Source organism: Camellia sinensis, chromosome 3 (genome assembly GCF_055761805.1).
Source record: "Camellia sinensis isolate YWXY chromosome 3, ASM5576180v1, whole genome shotgun sequence".
NCBI classification, from domain to species: Eukaryota; Viridiplantae; Streptophyta; class Magnoliopsida; order Ericales; family Theaceae; genus Camellia; species Camellia sinensis.
Genome location: NC_138963.1, coordinates 167,154,083 through 167,169,390, shown reverse-complemented (window position 1 = coordinate 167,169,390; position 15,308 = coordinate 167,154,083).

The window sequence follows — 15,308 nt, the reverse complement described above, 5'->3', positions numbered from 1 at the left end:
GAATTGACAGTGATCCCTTTCCAGAAGTTGGAGAGGCAGCAGCCAATGTCATTACATCAGATTTCCAGAACTTGTCCTTGACAGAATTGGAGGAAGTCAATGTGCAGATGCATGTTGCTAATCAAACCAACGTCAAGAAGAATACTAGAAGACCACAAGTTATTGAACAAGGTTCCTCACACCAGATGGAACGTTCTGATGAAGAGTCACTGGATGATGATTCTTTAGAAGCAGCAGTGATGCAGAGAATGTGCCCCAGGTGCAGACTCAGTTACAAGTGGTTGAAGGGGCTTCCAACTGATGGGAAGCAATACTACAGGGATGTTCAGAGACGTCCTAAATCAACCAATGCTTACAACAAAAGGCCGTATCCGGCTAGTGATAGGCAGAGACCACCAGTGGTTGAGCCTGTGGTAAACAGAATGCATGACAAAGGCAAGGAACTCTTGCATGAATCCAGACCACATAACTATTATAGAATGGAGAGTAGCCATTCTGAAAGAAAGCTGGAGAGGAGTTCAGTCCATGGAATCAAAGCCAGAGATTGGCTCCCTAGATCAGTTTCACGCAGGACAGAAAATGGTCACCCTTATCGAAGGTCTGAATCAGATTCAAAACATGAGGACAAAACCAAGCACTTACCTTCACGGCCAGTTTCGAAGATGGCTTCGAAGGTGGAAAAAGGCAGGTCAGCTTCTGAATCAGTAAGCTCATGGGTACCTGGGGTCCCGGATTGGTTTGTAATGCAAAACAAACCTAGGGAGGTACGTGCTTATGGAGATACTGTAAACCAAGGCAGGATGATCAAGCCTCCTATGGTGGCTCCGAACAACTGGGTACTGCTTAAACACCCAAAGACGAGGGAACCCGACATGATCCCAGTCATCTCAAGATCACAGAGGAGAAAAATTCAGCGCAGGTACACCCAGTACCAAAAGGATCTGAAGGAAGGTGGAGAAAATTCTTCATCAGTCAAAACGGAAGGGAGGAAGAACCTAAAATCAGACCATGCTCCAAAGCCAGTTCCACAGAGCACAGTGGTCTGCAGCCGAGAACAGTTGGCCAAGGTTCATTCTGAACTGAAAACCAGAGAAAAGGCCAGTTTGGTAGGGTTGGAGAAAGCTCTGATGGAAACAGATAGCGAGACTGAAGAAGAGATTAGCGTGAGTCAGAAGAAAGAGGTTGTGGAGGAAGAGATGTTTGAAGCCTTCATGGCTGAGCAAACGTTTCTGACTAAAGAGCCAGTTGAGAAAGATCCTTCGAAGGGATCAGTTAGTGATGAAATACCAGAATGCATCATGCAGGATGTTTCTGAGGGAGTCAACCAAAGTAACCAAGAGGGGAAACAAGTACAGCCAGCCATCCAGTTTGGCTCGTTTCCCCCAGTATCAGTAAACATGGTACACATACTGCCACAAGAATTTCAAGCTGGAGATGAGAATCAAGAGGGGCAGGAAGCTGACCCAGTTCAGATCTCCAGTGAAGATTCACAAGCAAGTATGGTGCAAGATAACTTCGAAATGGTCATCCCGATGGAAGATGGATATGAGAGTGAAGAGGTGGTAAGCATCAATCTATCATATCCATTTGAGTACCCCTCGGATTCGATGACACAGCACGTCAGGCCCTTGTACATCAAGGCTTTCTTTGATGGGGTACAGCTGAACCGAGTCCTAGTAGACAATGGGGCAGCAGTGAACCTACTCCCGAAATCTTCTTTGAAGAAACTAGGGAAAAAGAATCCCAGGTTGATACCAACCAGCACAACCATTGCTGGTTTTGCTGGAGATAAACAAATGGCTCAGGGGATTCTACCCATTAATTTAAGTGTGGGAACCAGGGATTGTATGACAGCATTTTTCGTAATCGACAGTAATGCTAAATACAATGCTTTGCTTGGAAGGGACTGGATCCACACTAACAAGTGTGTGCCTTCTTCTTTACATCAGAAAATCATGATGGCCTTGGGCAATGGAGAGACAGAGGAGATCGACGCAGATCCTCAACCCTTCATAGCCTGTGCAGACTTTGCGGAGGCTAAATTGTATATTGAGGGAGTGACACCTCTCAGTATACTGATGAAAGATGACAATTCAGCCGAAGTGACGGCTGATGAGGAGGTGACACACCTGAAGCACTTAGTCCAAAAAAGTGCTGGTGAAGAGGTTGTCCTTAGAGATGACAATAATGCCTGGTTATAGGCAAAGAGAGGAACCACCAGAAGCCAAGTCCTTGGCTTTGATCAAGTTTTCAGCATTGGACATAAAAGCAATAGTCCAGAAAGTTCAGGAGCAAGAGAGAGAGGCCATGATAATTGGCTGCAAACAGCAGCAGCAACAGGCTAGAGTCTTGACTCTTGGTAAGTACTGTGCCTTGGACATTGAAACAAAAGTCCAAGAAATACAGGAAGAGGAAGCCTTGTGGACAGATTTTGTCTATGAGGAGGAGGGCAGAGATATTGAACTGAAGAACTTAGGGGCAGAACCAAGCTCGAAGATCACTTCAAAGGCAGCAGAAACTAGAGGGAGTTCTCATGCACAAGACCCTTTAGAAGAAGTAAATCTAGGGGAAGGTTCTGTACAACAGCCCACTTATGTAAGTGCTTGTTTGAATGCTCTGGACAGAAACCAGCTTTTGGTTGTTCTGAAGAAATACAAAGATTGCTTTGCATGGTCTTATAATGAACTACCAGGATTGGACAGGTCATTAGTGGAACATAGGCTCCCTATGAAGCCTAATTTCAGGCCATATAAGCAGAAACCAAGAAGGATGAGTCCAGAAGTAATTCAGAAGGTCAAGGAAGAGATCCTTAGACTCCTCAAGGCAGGTTTTATTAGAACAGCCAGGTATGTTGAGTGGCTATCTAATATTGTGCCTGTAGTCAAGAAGAATGGCAAAATGAGGGTATGTATCGATTTCAGAAATTTAAATCTAGCAACTCCCAAAGATGAGTACCCTATGCCTATAGTGGACTTGCTGGTAGATAGTTCAGCAGGTCACCAAGTCTTGTCAATGATGGATGGGCATTCCGGCTACAACCAAATATGCATTGCAGAGGAAGATATCCACAAGACAGCATTCAGATGTCCTGGGAATATTGGCACCTTTGAGTGGGTTAAAATGCCATTTGGTCTAAAGAATGCTGGAGCTACATACCAAAGAGCCATGAACACTATCTTTCATGATCTTATTGGAGGATATCTGGAATGTTATATTGATGATATTGTAGTTAAATCCCAATCCATGAAAGAGCACCTGTTTCACTTAGAAGCAGCTTTTGAAAGGATGAGGAAGTTCAAGTTAAAGCTCAATCCTCTTAAATGTGCTTTTGGGGTATCATCTGGAAATTTCTTGGGCTATGTTGTTCACAAGAAAGGAATACAGATTGATCAGAATAAAGCCAAAGCAATCATCGAAGCCAAACCCCCATCAAGTAAGAAAGAATTACAAAGGTTCCTTGGGCAGGTTAACTTTCTTCGAAGGTTCATTTCTAACACTGCAGGGAAAACTAAAATATTTTCTTCCTTGTTAAGGCTGAAAGATGAAGAGGAGTTTGTGTGGACAGCAGAGCATCAGATTGCTTTCGAAGGTATCAAGGCCTACTTGGCTAAACCTCCAGTGCTGATGCCACCAAAGGGGAACAAGCCCTTGAAGTTATACATAGCTGCAGCAGAGGATTCATTGGGAGCTTTCTTAGCCCAAGACAATGAAGAAGGCAAGGAGCAAGCTATTTATTACCTTAGTAGGTTTTTAAGTTCGTGTGAATGTAAATATTCAGCTGTTGAAAAGCTGTGTCTTGCTTTGTATTTTGCTGCAATAAAATTAAGATATTATCTTTTGCCTACAACTGTCTTGGTAATTGCAACCACAGATTTGGTTAAATATATGTTATCTAGACCAATGTTGAGGGGAAGAATTGGCAAATGGATACTTGCCTTATCAGAATTTCATCTAGAATATGTCCCTCAAAGGGCAGTAAAAGGGCAGGTTTTAGCCAATTTCTTGGCAGACCATCCATCTCAAACTGAGAGCCAGGAGATAATGGAACTTGGTATGACCAGTGTTGAGCCATGGCAAATGTGGTTCGATGGGTCGAAAGCAAATGGGTTAATTGGAATTGGTATTGTAATCAAGTCTCCACAGGGGACAGAAACTACCCATGGTTTTAGAGTGGATGAAGCTACCTGTTCCAATAACCAGGCTGAATATGAAGCCTTAATTGTGGGACTAGAGATTCTTATTGGATTACAAGTACATGCAGTTGACATATTTGGGGATTCTCAATTGGTGATTAACCAAGTGAAAGGAATTTTCAAGTGTCAAAGCATAAGTATCTTGCCATATTATGTTGTTGCATTACATTTGCTTTCTCAGTTTCAAATAGCAAATGTAACCCATGTTCCAAGATTCTTGAACAATAGAGCCAATGATGTGGCTCAAAAGGCTTCGAACTTCAAGAGAAGGGATAATACCCAAAGGGACATAAGCCAAACAACATATCAGAGATTAATTCAACCTTTGAATAAAAGGAATGTGATCTTGGAAGTCAATCATAATGACTTACAAGAACAAGATTGGAGGCATCCAATAATGCAGTACTTGGTTGGCCCATCTTCGAAGGCCAGTAGAAAAGTTAAATTGCAGTCTATGCAATATATGATATATGGTAATACTCTCTACAAAAGGGGGGGAGATGGCTTATTGTTGGAATGTCTAGGCCCAAAAGAAGCATTAACAGCCATGGCTGAGGTTCATGAAGGCATCTGTGGTGCTCATCAACCTGGTGTAAAAATGAGATGGTTGCTTCGAAGGCATTCCTATTATTGGCCAACCATTCTTAAAGACTGCATAGAATATGCAAAGGGGTGTCAGGCATGTCAAAAGCATGGCACAATAAGGCACGTGCCCATAACTGACCTACATGCAGTAGTGAAGCCTTGGCCATTCAGAGGGTGGGCCATGGATATGATGGGAAAAATACACCCACCTTCTTCGAAACATCATTGTTTCATTCTAGTGGCCACTGACTACTTCACTAAATGGGTCGAAGCTAAGCCATACAAGGCTGTAGACCAAACAGAGGTTATTGGTTTTATTAAAGATTTGATCCATAGATTTGGAATCCCGCAAACCATAACAGTTGATAATGGAACTGTGTTTGATGGGAAGATGGTGAAGGCTTTTGCGGCAGAATTTGGAATTAGCCTTGTTAATTCCACACCCTATTATGCACAAGCTAATGGTCAAGCTGAGTCATCCAATAAGTCCTTGAAAAAAGGAATACAAAAGGTTGTGGATGACAATCCCAGGGATTGGCATAACCTATTGTTGGATGTTCTGTGGGCATATAGAACCTCACCGAGGTCAAGCACAGGGGTCACTCCTTATGCCTTGGTGTATGGACATGATGCAGTCTTACCAGTAGAGATTAATGTTAAATCTTTGAGAGTAAGATGTCAAGATCAATTGAATCCTGAACAATACCATCAAAGTATGTGCTTAGAATTAGAAGGCATAGATGAAGCCAGAATTTTGGCATTAAATAGCATTCTTTTCCAAAAGAAGAAAGCAGCCAAGAATTATAATAAGAAAGTCAAACACATTGGCTTTGATGAAGGTGATTTGGTATGGAAGACAATACTCCCAATTGGGATTAAAAGCCATAAGTTTGGCAAATGGTCACCTAATTGGGAAGGACCATATCAAATTCATAGGGTTCTGCCTTTTGGAGCATACCATTTAAGAAATTTGAATGGTTATGTACATCCCAAAAAGATTAATGGCAGATATCTAAAACCTTATTTTCCAACCGTTTGGGAGACACAAGGGATAGAGTAAACACCATATGCAAAAACACAAGCTTGTTCAAATTATATTCAAAATAGTGTGCTTTCATAAAGAATCAAGTACATTATGCCACAAATTGGCCCAAAAATCATTACAATGCTTTAATTGTTTTTGTACAATAGCTTTCCTATTACTAAGGGAAGGAAATAATTGAATAGCTGCAGCCATGTTTTCTTTTCGATCAGCCAGTCCTTGATTGGTGATGTGCAATTTCTTATCAGTTCGAACCAAGGCTTGGTTTATTGCAGCTAACTCCTCTTCGAGCTGAGCTTTCTTCTCCAGAAGTTGGACTCGAAAGTGGGAGGCAGAAGAGTGTTGTTCTTTCAGAGTTGATACTTCAGTATGCACCTGAGAAACAAAACTCTGGTCCTTAACCAGCTTATCATCCGCAGCTTTAGCGGCATGGCAAATGTTGAGATAAAAATCAATAGTAGCTGCAGCCTGAGATAGATGACTTGAAACACTCATGGCAGACTGCTCAGCAATGTTACAGCATTGAAGGAACCCATTCCTGATGATAGGCCTTTGTAGAGCCTCGAAGGGGATCCTCGAAAAGGAAGTCAACAGTTGCAAGCATGTGTCCAAATCTACTAAAGGTACAAAAGGCTTGTTGCTGGAGGAAGGAGAACTCTCGAAGATTTCCAAAAGGGAGTTAGCCAAGGCTAATGGCTCAGCTTCGGTAGTAGAAGTAGGAGAGGTAGAAGGTATGTCAAAAAGACTAGCTAGTCTTCCTTCAAAAATGTCTACCTCATCCCTTGACATGAAGGGCATAGAGAGTGTTGTGGTGGAAGACACAAAGGGCTGCATAGGGATGGGAGAAACAGATGGAGCATCTTTGGCAGCCTCTATGGTCTTGGCCACCAGCAAATCAAGTGAGGAAGGGCTGGAAGTAGGCATTGGTGATGAGTCATGAATTGGAAAATTATCGGCATCCCCTGAAGGAGAATCAACTGCCATGCGAGATGAAGTAGCAGTAGGAGGAAGAGTGAGGATCGAAGAAACAAACTGAGGCAAATCAAGAGTCAAGAAAGGGAGGTATGGCTCTAAGCCAAGGAAAAGAGATGCAGGGATACTCGGCCTCGGTAAAGATGTATCGAATATAGGCTTAGGAAGTGGGAGCGTGATTTGAATGGTTTTCACGCGTTGCATCTGATCAACTTCGACTGAAATTGGGGAAGTTTCCGTTGGGAAGATTAATGCAGTGGTCGTTGCTGTAAAAAGAAGAAAATGTGAGGTAATGTCAAGTCTTAGTCTTGAAGAGTCGACAAGAAAAGAATAAAGGCATGCAGAAACTTACTTGTCCCAAGGAATTGTTGCTGCTGCCTCTCCTCAGCTCTTTCAAGAACAACTATGGCTTTGGGATATTCTTGTTCTACAACCTCATGGATGGGATCTTCAAACGAGCTGGTAGCTAAAACAGTGATCTTCCTCCTCTTTTCTATTACTTGAGCAATTGTCTCGGAATCAGAATCTTCGGTAAAATCGGAAGGAGAAACGGTAATTTTTCTTCTCCTTTTCCTTTGAGTTGGTATCATTCGCTCCTCCATTGTCTTCTCGACCTTTTTAGGTTGGGGTCCAGACTCTTCAAAAGTGAGCTTCTCCTCTTCTTCCCTAGCGGCTATCCCCTCTTGAGCCAATTGAGGTTCTCTTTTGTTTCTTTTCAAGGGAGACTCCTGTTCTTGATCGTTTTCTTCTTCCTCCATCTCTGGAAGTTCAGTTTTTTCCCTTTCTAGCTCAAGGAGTCTCTTCTTCTTTTGTTGTTGACCACCTTCATAAAAGAAGGATTAGAGATAAGATAGCAAGCATTATATGAAGAGGTTAGAGAAAAGGAGAAAGGGGTACATACTTCGAGTGACTCTGGGAGGAATTGAAGCAACAGAAGTAAACTGAGTTGTAGCAGTTACTGTAATTGGAATAGTGGAAGAAATGACAGTCTCAGCTTCTTTGGGCTTGGGCACATCCAGCACCTCCAATAGGTTTTGAGAGGAGATGGCCAAATAAACTTCCATGTTGCTCACCCACCAATTTTGATATCTCTTCAATTCAGTACCATGAGGGGAGAAAGGGGTGAACTCAAAACTGGCCAAATCATCCATAAACTTGAAGGTTGCCTCTTCTAATCTCGATTTTCGAACCTTCAAATCCCTCTTAGTAAGACTCAGATTGGTGTTGCTGCAAAGAGGTATTGGAACTCCTTGTGTGAGGCCAAATTGTCTAGCAAATTGAGCAGGACAATAAGGCTCAGCTATGCATTTATAGGCTCTGGGGTTGGTGGTCCCAATAAACAGTTCCCTAGGGATCAGTAGGGAAGCCCACATATCTTTATGAATAGGCAAAGCACAGAGCCTATCACTAAGGAAGTGATTTAACCAGGTTGGACCTATGCTAGCTTCGAAGGGACGGAAACGATGATCAGGAAGAGCAGCTGGTAGTTGATGAAAGAAGGAGAAATAAAAGGCAAAAGTAGCTGGATAAAGTGAAGCATTGGCCAGTTTTATGCCATGAGTGAGGGAGTGTAGCCCAGAAAATTTAAGACATTTGGATTGTAGTTCAGAAAAATAGGCAAAGAGCCAAAGCTAAAGAATCCAAAATGGTCCCCCTTGATTGGCATCTAGGGGTTTCTCACAAAAGAGGGAACAAACTCTATATACATGACCCAGAATGTATGGGGCTAAGGCTATTCTTTTCTGCAAAACCAAGGCTTTGGCAAGAGGAGCAAATTCGAGCATGATTCTTTGGGAGGAGGTGCAGAAAAGAAATTTGCAAAGCCAATATAATAAAAAGGAAAAGAATTCCCTATCAGTTACTGGACCCATTCTTTTGTTCTCGACTCTAACAAAATCACTGTAAGATACATTAAGAGAGGGGAGGGAGAAAGGGACTACTAAGTCAGGAAAATCTGGTGTGATGGGGGTACCAATGGGGGATACTCCTAATAGGTGGCAAATATCAAGAACAGTGGGAGCCATCATCCCACACCTAAACTGAAAGAAATTGAAAATAGGGTTCCAGAAACATAAAGCAGCGGGGATTAGAAAAGGGTCTTCTGAGATAGTTACCCTAGATAGTCGAAGAGCATCAAGAAGGCAGAGTTCTTGAAGGTCCAATGTCCTAGCAGGGACAACTCGGTCGTACCATTCTTGCCACTCTGGTCTCATCGTGGGCTAGCATCGGTGAGGACGATTGACTTTCCAGCCTTGCCAGTCGAGACCACCTTCATACAGAAGGCATTGATTCTCCAAGCGAGGATATAGGGCGGGAAGCTCGGAAGGGATCTCCTTGAAAATGGGTCCTAGCACGTACTCTCGCTGCACATGGCGACGAGGGATAAAGAAACGCCCATCGATAGCACTTTTCTCATCACCCTTGTATTTCTCACATTCAGCATCAATAAGCCGCTTCAAAGCCACAGATGAGCTTACGCGCTCTATGGTCGGAACTTTTGATGGGGAAGAAGCCATTGATAGTGAGTTTTCGGAAAATATAGAAGGGAGTAGAGAGAAATGGAAATCTAAAGGGGATTTGAATGTGTAAGCAATTCCGGGGCACAGAGTGAAAAGGTTTTAAATAACTTTTGTGTGCGGGGATACATCTCGTAAGTCATTAAGTACTAAAACGTGCGAAAACAAGGAATCTCTTTCAACATCGATAATTTCTGGAGGGAAAAGCACATTGATGCCAGCTTCGAAGCCACATTTTGGCGCTAAAATTTCAAACAAAAACGGCTTCGAAATGCAGGAGCCGACTTCGAAGCATACTGCATGCTTAAAAATGTCTGAATATTCAAAGCATTGGTCTACTTCAAAAAATCTAAAGACCTGTTCGAAGTGATAACATTCGAAGCAAGCCCTAGGACTCTTTAAGGAAAAAAGGGCACTGTTCGGAACATCCAAAACCAGTTATTGGTTTGAGCAAGAAGGAATTGCCATAGTTTGCCCTTCGAAGCCAAAAGAGATCAGTTTCAAATTGATTGGCTATATCAACTATGACCATATATTGGTTACAGTTAATATAAAGTCATTGAAATCAAAGTACTAAAATGATATCTGCCAGAATTGTCAATTTTACTCCATGAATTGGAAGAAGACATGATTGGTTCTTTTAGTACTTCATTAAACAGTTGATTCGAAGGATGAAATTGTTCAATTCAAAGTTATGAGTTAGCTTTTAGAGATAAAAAGAAAACAGAGTCAAACAGTGTTAAGTACAGAAAGACTTTGTTTATTACATTAAGTAACTCTATCTCGGTACAAATTCAAGCTCATAAAAATAAGGAATAGAATAAATAACAAGGTCATGAAATTTTGTCCAGCAATGGTCAATAAATTTCTGTTCTTTCTTTATTATTTCTTCTATTTCTTCTAAAGTCGATTGCATAAGCTGATGAGCCCTCACTTCATAATAGAGTTCTTCAGCCTTTGCTTCGAAGGCCTCTTCCCTCGATTTTTGTTCCAAGTCATCTATAACCAAACCATCCCAGTACGTAGAATCTTTATTCCTGAAGTCATCGAGCTCTTCGATGAGATTCTCTGCTTCATATTGGGCATGAATTCGGAGAGATAAAAGTTCATCCAGATTTTGGATGGTGATCTTAGAATTCTGATGCCAGTAGAGGAGCACTGGGAGTTGGTCCAAAAACAAATGGAGCTCTGCTTGAGCAAGAGGGTTGAGGACATGACCCCTAGTGAGGATATCACAAGCCCATTGAAAATTCTTAAGAGGAATATCATCCTCAAGAACATTGAAGGGCAGGTGGGAGAAAGCCGCAAGTAAAAGTTGAGCTTGCTTTCGCTCGGCTGGAGAAGGGGGTGACGGAGGTTGGTAAGGTGGAAAGACTTTGTCCATTGGAAGGGCAAGTCTTAGTTTTTCTGTCCAGGAAAGGATGGGAGGAGGAGAAGGAGAAGATGATTCTGCTTCAAAAGACGAAGGGGAAGGAGCAGTTGTTTCTATCTCAGAGGATGCAGATGCAGAGGAAGGTGTGGATGCTTCTATTATGGGAAATGGCACGGGAACAGAAGGAGCAAAAGCATTAATATAGTCAAGCCAATCAGAAGAACAAATCTTCGCCTTTTTGGCTAAAAATGAAGGGGCATACCCTTGTGCTTCTTCTGAACGTTGGGCAGGATGCATTATCTTCGTAGGCATGGAAGAAGTATACCAAGCCACAAGCAGATTCTCCTCCAAGCTACGTCGAAGGTCAATGGGCACGTAAGGGTAGACCACTGAGCTTCGAGCGTAGGAGGGAAACTCCAAGGGGTCAGTAAACTCAACAAAATGGTGATTGATTCGCTTCCTTAGATCATAAGTCTCAGGAGTGGACCAGCTTGTCCAGCCAGAAGCTCCAGAGGATGAAGAGGTCACAGTTTCATCCCATGCAGAGGTCTGTAAAGAAGAGTTTCCTAGATCCATATTTTCAACTTGTCGAAGCAAAGGCTCGAGGGTAGTTCGGTCAGAATACAAAGGGAGCTTAGGGGAAGAATTCTTTGTATCTGTAAGTTTGTAAACCAAGGGATTAAAAGCAATGTGTTCATAATCCAGAGGTTTATAATCTACAAAAGCCTCCATTACCTGAATATAGAAGGGCGGGTAAAGGTGGCTAATGAATGCATGGAGGTTCTTTCGAGGGGGAACAACATCACTCAAAGGCTCTTCATATGCTTGATCAATAGAAAGGGAAGTTGATGCAGCCATAGCCTGTTCGAATACTAAGGTATTGGGATGTTCGACGAGTTAATGTAAATGATCTCCAAATGGATGACGGTTGTGTTTCCAGAATATGGACTCCATACACGTTCTGGAAGCGCGGGAAAACTGCAATCCACTAATATCACCAAGTATTGGGTATATTAGTGCGGGGGGTAATGTTGGCTACATATTTTGTAAAAGCCAGTTACAGTTCGACACGTGGCATAGTAAGGGTAATAAAGGAAGGTTATTCAAGCCTTTAATCCTGATCGTACACGTGACAATAAACATTGGTCCTCACATGATCCGAGTAACACTAGATCAAATAAACGGGATGCAAGATGACGTGTCTTCAAACGGTTACTCATATTCAAATCTAAGTACAAGAGGGAAGCTCAACTGCCAGTAATGGCGTAATGGAGCTACTTGTAAGGAAGCATGACCAGCGATCATGGAGGAGCAGTTCGACAGTTCGAAGTGCAGTTCGAAGGTCATCACTGACGAGTATAAATAGTAGGGTAGCCCCCAGAAAGAGGGACGGACTCAGATCATACAAACCAGTCATTTACTTCATATATTTTCTTTCCAGTCATCTACATTTCCAGTCCTTAAATACCTGTTCTTTAAATACCTGCACTTTAAATACTCGCACTGCACTTCGATTCATAGGAGTAGCTTCAAGTAGATTCAAGTAGATTGCTGTTGTAAACCTCTCCGAGGCTGAGTTCGGACCATTGTAAGTGTTCATTTTTATGAAATACTTCAATTGTTCTTCATATTACTGTTATTTCTCTTAATTTCTCCTAAGTCAAGCCACCAGTAAAAGTCCTCTTCATTGAGGCTGAAAAGAACTAAAACACAATCGTCTGATAATTGGTTGGCAATTATAATTTCTGTAAGGACTGATTGATCCTTGCTGGCACGCTCACATTCACAAAAATACCCTTCGAAAAGCCAAAAAGCCAACAGTCACACTATACCATGACTTTTGGTGTTCAAAATCCTTTTTGGATTTGTGGTTCACATCAAAATATAATTATGATGATGTGGCTAATAAAATTAACAAATTGTTCTTATGAGTTCGAAACACTAAGAACAAGGGATGACCATTTAAAATGCATGAACTTGGCTAGAAAAAGCCTATGCATTTAAATAAATGGTTGAGAATGGCTTATCTTTTCAAATTGATGGCCAGTTGTTTGTATGTACACAGTCAAAGCATCGAAGATACATTCGAAGCATCAAGAGTTGTTTCGAAGGTTGATTACTTCACATTCGAAGCTGTATAAAGCTTTGAAGATACATTTGAAACATCAAGAGTTGTTTCGAAGGTTGATTACTTCACCTTCGAAACTGTATAAAACTTTGAAAACTTTCGAAATGTGTACATCTCTTCAAATATATGTAAAATGACAATTAATTAGTTGTCGAATAATGCCTGTTTTTGGCATCATAAGTTGGCTCGAAGAACAACAGTTTTGGTGTCTTCGAAGAATTAATAATTGGTTCGAAACACAAAATTAATATTTTCATTAATTATGTGTGAACCAGAACATATAAGTTTTGAATAAACCACAATGGTTGGCCAAAAACAGCTTCGAAAGCCGTTTTGCCATAAGTTGCTTCGAAAGTCGTTTTGCCATAATTTTGTAAGCTTCGAAGCACTCTATCTTGCATCAACAACAGCTTCGAAGAAATAATAATGGTGGTTGTGAACCTTCGAAGCTTTGTCGAGTATTTTTGAGGATGTAATTCGTCTTTTGTCGGTTCCATCGACCTTCGAAGAATGATTTTGGTCCTTTATATCACTTTCGAAGCTTGTTACTAGTAATAATTCGAGTCATCTAGTCATAATTTCATACTCATTCGAAGCACTTTATTGGTGTTGTTACATCATTCGAAGCACTTTGCTGCTTAGGTTAGTCATGTGCTTGGTTCGGCCCTTCAAAAATTCAAATAAACATCATTTTTAAGGGCCGCGGGGGGTAATGTTAGCACCATAAATCTGCAATTTTTATTATTATTTATTATTTATATAATTACAGGACACGTGGCATCCTCTTATTCATTTGGAAGTTAAAAGAAGTTATAAAGATAATGGAGAATATGAAGGACAAAGTGGATGAGTGGGAGGACAAAGTGGATGAGTGGAAAGACACATGGCAAGACAAGAATGAAGATGGAAGAAATGGGTAGTTACTAAGTAGTTATTGCTGTATTTTTTCTTCTATAAATAGCCATTAATGGCTACATTGTAAAGGGGGCCAGAACATAAATCAAAGACAATTAATTTCAATATTTCTTGTCATTTTTCTTATCTTAGGAGTAGCTTAACATAGATTTATATTTCGAAGCATTTATTTTCAGCATTTCCATTTCGAAGCATTTTATGCACTTTCTTTTCGAAGCATAGGAGTAGAGGTAAGTAATTATTACTTTGATTGTTCACTCAATCATCTTTCTCCGTCCCTTTTTCTTCTTTTACTTTTTCTTTTCGCTACACTTGGCAAATTTGAAGTCCTCTTCGTTGAGACAAAAGAACCGTCAACACAATCGCTTGGTAATTGGCTTGAATTTAATCTGTAAGGATTTTTCAATCCTTGCTGGCACGCTCGCATTTATGATATTTTCCTTCGTAGGAAAAATAAGCCAACAAACATACTTGGGTTGGGTTTCAAGGGGCACCTCAAGTTTTGTAAGGAGGGGAAGTTATGGACAAAATGGGCTTGGCCCAAAACCACCATACATGCGCACCATCGCTTGCCAAGTAGAGCCGAGCTTGGGTGCGGGTCAGGTCCTAGGTTTAATTTTTGAACAAAATTTGTTTGAATTCCCCCCCCCCCAAATTCTTGCGGGAAAATTGGAAATCCTAACGGAAAAATTCAAATGTTTGCACCAATTTTAAAATTCAAACCCGAACAATGGCATCCCTTCTTTCTCCGGTCACCTCTCTTCACTCCGGCAGTTTTCAAGTTCACCCCTGCTTGGAGGGCTTCCAAACCCATCAGAACAGTCACCATCTTGCCTACAAATTCAGATCTTCTCTAATCAATTCATGAATTCGTTTTTCTCCATTTCGCTGTATTACTCTTCTGCATATTGTTCTTATAATTTTCTATAAGAGAGAGATACAACTCAGCCTATTTGACAGACCCAGATTGTAGTGTTGCAATTTTGGGATATAGTCGTTGCATCTTGGGAGGTCGACGTTATCTGTTCTCAAGCACCTTAGAGAGGACGTAACGATCTTAAGGAAATTATGTCCGACACACGTCTCAGCTATCTTTCCTTTCTGCATATCTACACAACAATAATTTGTAAGTTTTTTTTATTTAAAGTAATTCAATGTGTGTTCTTGTTCTAGTTTTATGCTTGAACAAGAAATTTCTTTGCTTCGTTCATTTTCAAAAATAATTATTTTCTGGGTTTTGAAAAAATAAAGTTTATGAGAGGGTAATTTATGTGTGAACTTGGGCTGAGCTAAGCCCAGATGTTAAATGGACCGAGCTATGGGCCGAGGTAATGGCCTGCATAGCTCTGTCCTTGATCTCGTCCGGTCGGTCAAAGATATCTGCTAGTAGCATGGTTTGGGTGCTCTAGACCGAGATAAAGATGGAAGTAGAACCGAGCTAGATGAACAAGATATCACCGAGCTAAGTGAGTGCGGTTAAAACTAGTGCAAGGCAAGGCAGTGCTAGCTCGGTTGTGCTGCTACCAGACCATGGTTGAACCATCTCACTTGGTTAAGCAGTGAGGATGGTGTAAAAAGATAAGCA